The sequence below is a fragment of the Panthera leo genome, chromosome A2 (genome assembly GCF_018350215.1).
Source record: "Panthera leo isolate Ple1 chromosome A2, P.leo_Ple1_pat1.1, whole genome shotgun sequence".
In the NCBI taxonomy this organism is placed as follows: Eukaryota; Metazoa; Chordata; class Mammalia; order Carnivora; family Felidae; genus Panthera; species Panthera leo.
Window position 1 is genome coordinate 155,726,252 of NC_056680.1, and position 6,057 is coordinate 155,732,308.

Consider the following 6,057-nt stretch of genomic DNA (forward strand, 5'->3'; position numbering starts at 1 on the left):
GGAATCAAAACAAAAGCTACAACTGTCCCTGTTACAGAAGGGGTCAGTTCCCTAATCTTTGCTTTCCTCATCTCTCTCCTCTCACTCAAAGGAAGGCAATATGGTTTTAAATGTGCCCTCCATTATCACATCATCTGTTTACTGCCCAGTCACTTTGAAAGGGGACACAAATCAGTAGAAAAATAGATCAGTTCTATAAGTATTTATTCAGCCACTGTATATGTAAGCTGCTGTGCCAGGTTGTAAGGATATAATGGTAAATAAGAATCACATAGAAGAACTTTGGAAAACAGTATGGAGGTTCCTCAAAAACCTAAAAATAGAACTACCCTATGACCCAGAAATTGCAATACTAGGCATTTATCCAAGGGATACAGGTGTGCTGTTTTGAAGGGACACATGCACCCCAATGCTTATAGCAGCACTATCAACAATAGCCAAAGTATGGAAAGAGCCCAAATGGCCATCAACGGATGAATGGATAAAGAAGATGTGGGATATATATATACAGTGGAGTATTACTCAGCAATCAAAAAGAATGAAATCTTGCCATTAGCAACTACGTGGATGGAACTGGAGGGTATTATGCTAAGTGAAATTAGAGAAAGACAAAAATCATATGACTTCACTCATATGAGGACTTTAAGAGACAAAACAGATGAACATAAGCGATGGGAAACAAAAATAATATAAAAACAGGGAGGGGGACAGAACAGAAGAGACTCATAAATATGGAGAACAAACAGAGGGTTACTGGAGGAGGTGTGGGAGGGGGGATGGGCTAAATGGGTAAGGGACACTAAGGAATCTACTCCTAAAATCATTGTTGCACTATATGCTAACTAATTTGGATGTAAATTTAAAAATATAAAATTAAAAATCATGCTCTAAAAAAAAAAAGAATCATATAGAAGGAACTTGCCTATCAGTAAATCTAGATCTTTCCAGAAATAAAATATTAATTTTTTTATCAACTCAAACAACTTATTTTAAAACTTATACAGATGAATAAAGGTCCTTGAATAACTAATCTCTTCCAGATATTAAGGCATGCTACTAAGTTATTGTTAAACTAATATAACAGGAAAATGAAGGGGCGCCTGGGTGGTTCAGTTAAGCATCTGACTTGGGCTCAGATCATGATCTCATGGTTCATCAGTTCAAGCCCCGCACCAGACTTTCTGCTATCAGCACAGAGCCTGCTTTCAGATCCTCTGTCTCCCTCTCTCTCTGCCACTCCCCGCCCCTCAAGAATAAATAGACATTAAAAAAATAGGAAAATGAACATAAAAATAGACTCATTTATACATAGGAACTTAAGATATGATAAAAAGTGAACCATATATGAGTGAGCAAAGGATAGAATATTTATTAAAAAATACTGGGTGGGGGGGGGGGGGGTTGGTGGGCACCTGGCTGGCTCAGTCAGCGGAGCATGCGACTCTTGATCTTAGGGTTGTGGGTTTAAGCCCCACATTGGGTGTAGAGATTACTTAACAAAATAAGATCTTTAAAAAAGTAAAAATAATAAAAAGTACTGGGAATGATGCTCACTGTTTGGAGAAAATAAAGTTGAATCCTTTCCTCTTACTTTACACAAAGGTAAATCTAAACAGATAAAAGACCCAAATGTGAAAGGTAGTATTATAAAGTTAATAGAAGAAAATTTACAATTTTGTGACTAAAGAATAGAAAATGCCTTATTAAACAAGATCCCAAAAGCTCAAAATTGATTGCATTTCCATTCAGTGAAAGGTAGTGATGACAGTCAGGGAGAAGGCGTTTACAACATCCAAAAGCGACAGGAGACCACTAACAAGACCGTACAGGAAAACTAACACACACACACACACACACACACACACACACACACACACAAACACACACACGCACACACATAAAATACAAATAGGTAGAGGAAACTCAAATGTCCAACAAAAGGTACTCATTCTCACTTGTAACCAGGAATATGCAAATTAAAACAACAATAAGGTATTATTTTACATTAGTCAGAATAACCCAAAATTACCAAGCGTTGGCAAGGATGTGAAGAAAGGGAAACCTTGGTGCTGCTGGCAGGCATGTGAAATTGTACCGCCATTTCAGAGACCAATCTGTCAGCATTGGTGAAATAAAATACTCACATGCACTTTGACTTAGAGATCCACTCCTGGGTACATCTCCAAGAGAAACTCTAGCACAGGTTCTTTAGGGGACTAGACAGGGTGTTCCTTAAAGCATTGCTTGTGGAGGTAGTGAGCTGAAGGCACCCAAACAAGAATGGGTCATAAGGTGTGGTGGGTGCCCAGTGCAAACTAGCACACAGCAGTCAGAAGCTGTGCACTAGAAGTACAAACAGCACACTGGATATTTTCAAGAGGAAATACAAGAAGCAGAGAAAACAAAACAAAACAAAAGAAATCGAAGCAGGGGCGCCTAGGTGGCGCAGTCGGTTAAGCGTCCGACTTCAGCCAGGTCACGATCTCGCGGTCCGTGAGTTCGAGCCCCGCGTCAGGCTCTGGGCTGATGGCTCGGAGCCTGGAGCCTGTTTCCGATTCTGTGTCTCCCTCTCTCTCTGCCCCTCCCCCGTTCATGCTCTGTCTCTCTCTGTCCCAAAAATAAATAAAAAATGTTTAAAAAAAAATTAAAAAAAAAAAAAAAGAAATCGAAGCAGAATAAGACCCATAGCTGAGCCCCACTTATGTATATGAAAAGCACACATCAAACAGCACTGCACATCTGAGGAGTGATATTCACGTTCAGGGACATCATCCATCACAGCAGCACATGTACCTGGGAGAGCACATCGCACAGTAGTTAAGAGCATGGCTTCTAGCACCAGACCACTTGGGTTCAAATCCTGGCTCTGCTGCTTACTGGCTCTGTCACCTTGGGCAAGTCTCTTAACCTCTGTGTTTAGTTTCTTCACTTGAAAAATGGTAGATAATAATAGCAATAACACACTACGGTGTGGTGAGGATTAGCAGAGTTAATAAAAGTACTTAAACAGTGCCTGTCAGTAAATGCTCCCTAACTGTTGTTGTTTGCTATCATTACCCATAATAATATGAGAGGGGGATTAAGAGTAGAAGAGAAAAATAAAATGAAAAAAAACAAGGGTGGAAACTTGTGTGTATGATAATAGTGAGCTATGGATTGAAGGGAATATTTAATTCAACTCTCTCTGCACCTGAGATTAACACACACACACACACACACACACACACACACACACACACACATTTCCTCCCTGTACAAGCTTACAGAACAGTGGGAGATACTGAAAATTTCAATCTACTATGATAGGGGCCATGGTAAGAGAATGCACAGGGCAGCACAAGAACCCAGAAGAGAGACAGGTTAGCCTCCAGGTTCACAAAAGGATTCTGGAGGATAGGAATGTTGGGGGACAGGATGACTTCGAGTTTAAGATTTGGGATCTGAGTTAGGATCACAATTTGCCTTTCACTATTCTTTATGATTACTGGCAAGTTACATTCCCAGAGTAATCACTGTTAGAAAACACTCAGGTTCTAAGAATATACTACTAGAATTCAAAGACCCCAGCAGGACCTGGCATAATCTTAGCTATGATTAAGCCTCTCACAAGTAGTTCCTATCTCTTTAAGAACAATCCTGGAAAGTGCATATTGCCAATCATGTATAAGTTAATCTAAAGGCCTAAAGATGGCATCTCCTCAGTGGTTGTAGAGCAAGCTGTTGCCTTTTTTGTAATTCTCAGCAAAGGAAGGGTGCTAAAGGGGGTGATCACATCGAATCTTGGAAGCAGAAGGCGGGTGCTGACTTGGCTGGCCTTTAAAATCAGGAGGTAATTACCAGTCAGAGCCAGAGGGTCTTTTGAGCAACTGGCCCATGCATGGCTACCAGCCCACAAGCTATTATTGGCATGTGCACTGCAGGGCACTGCTGCTGTGTTTAAAGGAAATCCACCAGGCACACACTGAATCAGTAGCTATAATGGTATTTTGTCCTAAGAAGGTGGTTCTTGGCCCAAGAAAGGGGATTTGCTCACTGGAGAGTTTATAAATCCCAATTGCAAAACACTCACTAGGTTTGTTCATTTTTCTCACAGAAGAAACACAAAAATAAAAATACTTGAGTGCTTGATATTTGCTTAGGGAATGACCTTGGAAGGAAAGAAGAAAAAGGACATCACAGACATGCCTTCAGGCAAAATTCCCATGGATAGAGCTGAAAACAACATGTTCTCCAGCAGTTCTGAAGCCAAAATCAGGTGAGGGAAAGCAGACAAACCTCATTCTTTGAAACGGAGAACAATTTCCAACCCAGAAAGTGGCCAACGAAGTTTAGTGCCAGGGTCACAGAGGCAACTCCAGACCACACAAGTTCAATTATCATTCCCACCACTTACAGGCTTTATGATTTTGTGCAAGTTTCTGAATCTCTCCATGCCTCAGTCTTCCCATCAGCAGAATGAGGACCAACGTGATAATAGTACCTACTGAACAGACACTTGGGAGTATAGTTTGTCAGTTTCTTAAAAAGTTAAACTTACCATTAGACGGAGAAATTCCACCCAAGAGAAATGAAAACATATGTCCACACCAAGACTTGTCTGCAAGTATTCACAGCAGAATTGTTCCTAATGGCCCACAACTAGAAATAACCCAAATGCCCATCAACTGGTGAATAGATAAACAAAATGTGGTACATCCATACACAAAATACTATCCAGCAATAGGAAGTAAAAAACTACGATCCAGCAAATACTATCCAGCAATACAAAATACTATCCAGCAATAGGAAGTAAAAAAGCCACCTGGGTGGCTCAGTTGGTTAAGCATCCAACTCTTGATTTTGGCTCAGGTCATGATCTTGAGATCCATGAGTTCAAGCCCCATGTCAGGCTCTGCACTGACGGTGCAGAACCTGCTTGGGATTCTCTTCCTCTCTTTGCCCTCTCAAAAATAAACAAATAAACTTTAAAAAATGAAAAAAAAAAAGAAAAATTACTGATACATGTTACAACATGGATGAATGTCAAAAATATACAAAGTGAAAGAAGCCAGAAAAAACTATATATTATGTGATTCCATTTACATAAAATTTCCAGAAAAAGCAAATCTAAGAAGACAGAAAGTAGACCAGTGGATTCCTGAGATGAGGGCTGGGAGTGGCATTAATATTCCAAGCCAGGATCATGGTGATGGTTGTGCAATTCTACACATTTAATAAAAATCACTGAATGGTATGCTTGTAACAGGTGAATTTTATATATGTAAACTATACCTCAACAAAGCTGCTAAAAAAAAAATAGCAACTACCTGGTAGGGTTGTCATGATGAGTTAATTTTAATAAAGCACTTTATAACGGCATCTAACATGCAGTAAGTAATGTGAGTTCGATGTGTACTTCCTAAATAATAAAAATAATTATTTGTGGCTATGTGATTCATCACCTGAGTAAATTCCTGACAGTTCTTATATGTTTTCCCATACCTCAAGACGCACAACATCTGAGTACTTAAGCAATGGAATTACTGCTCTTCTATAAAATATGTTTTAAAAACTATACTAAGCTTGAGGTCATTCAAGTAGAGACTCTGAAACTTGTCACATGACCTGGCCTCTACCTGCCACCTTCCCAGGCCATACTGCCTTCTTCGCCTAAAAGAACTTTGCTCAGTTCCTCAAGACTCTGGACCACACTGCCTTTTTTTGTACCTGTTGCTGGCTCTGGGTGCAAATCTACCTGTGCTCCCTCTCAAGGGTCTAACTCCTACTTAACCCCTACCCACCTTTCAAGTCTTCATGCAAGGTCACTTTTTCTAGGCAGTTTTTTTGATTCTTCCTCATTGCCCCCAATGTACCCCACCCTAACACACACACACACACACACACACACACACACACACACACTTTATTTTTTATATCATTTTTTGAAAAATATTTATTTTTGAGAGAGAGAGACAGAAGGGGAGGGGCAAGGAGAGAAGGGGACAGAGGTTTTGAAGCAGGCTCTGTGCTGACAGCACAGAACCAGACACAGGGCTCAAACCCAGGAACTGCAAGATC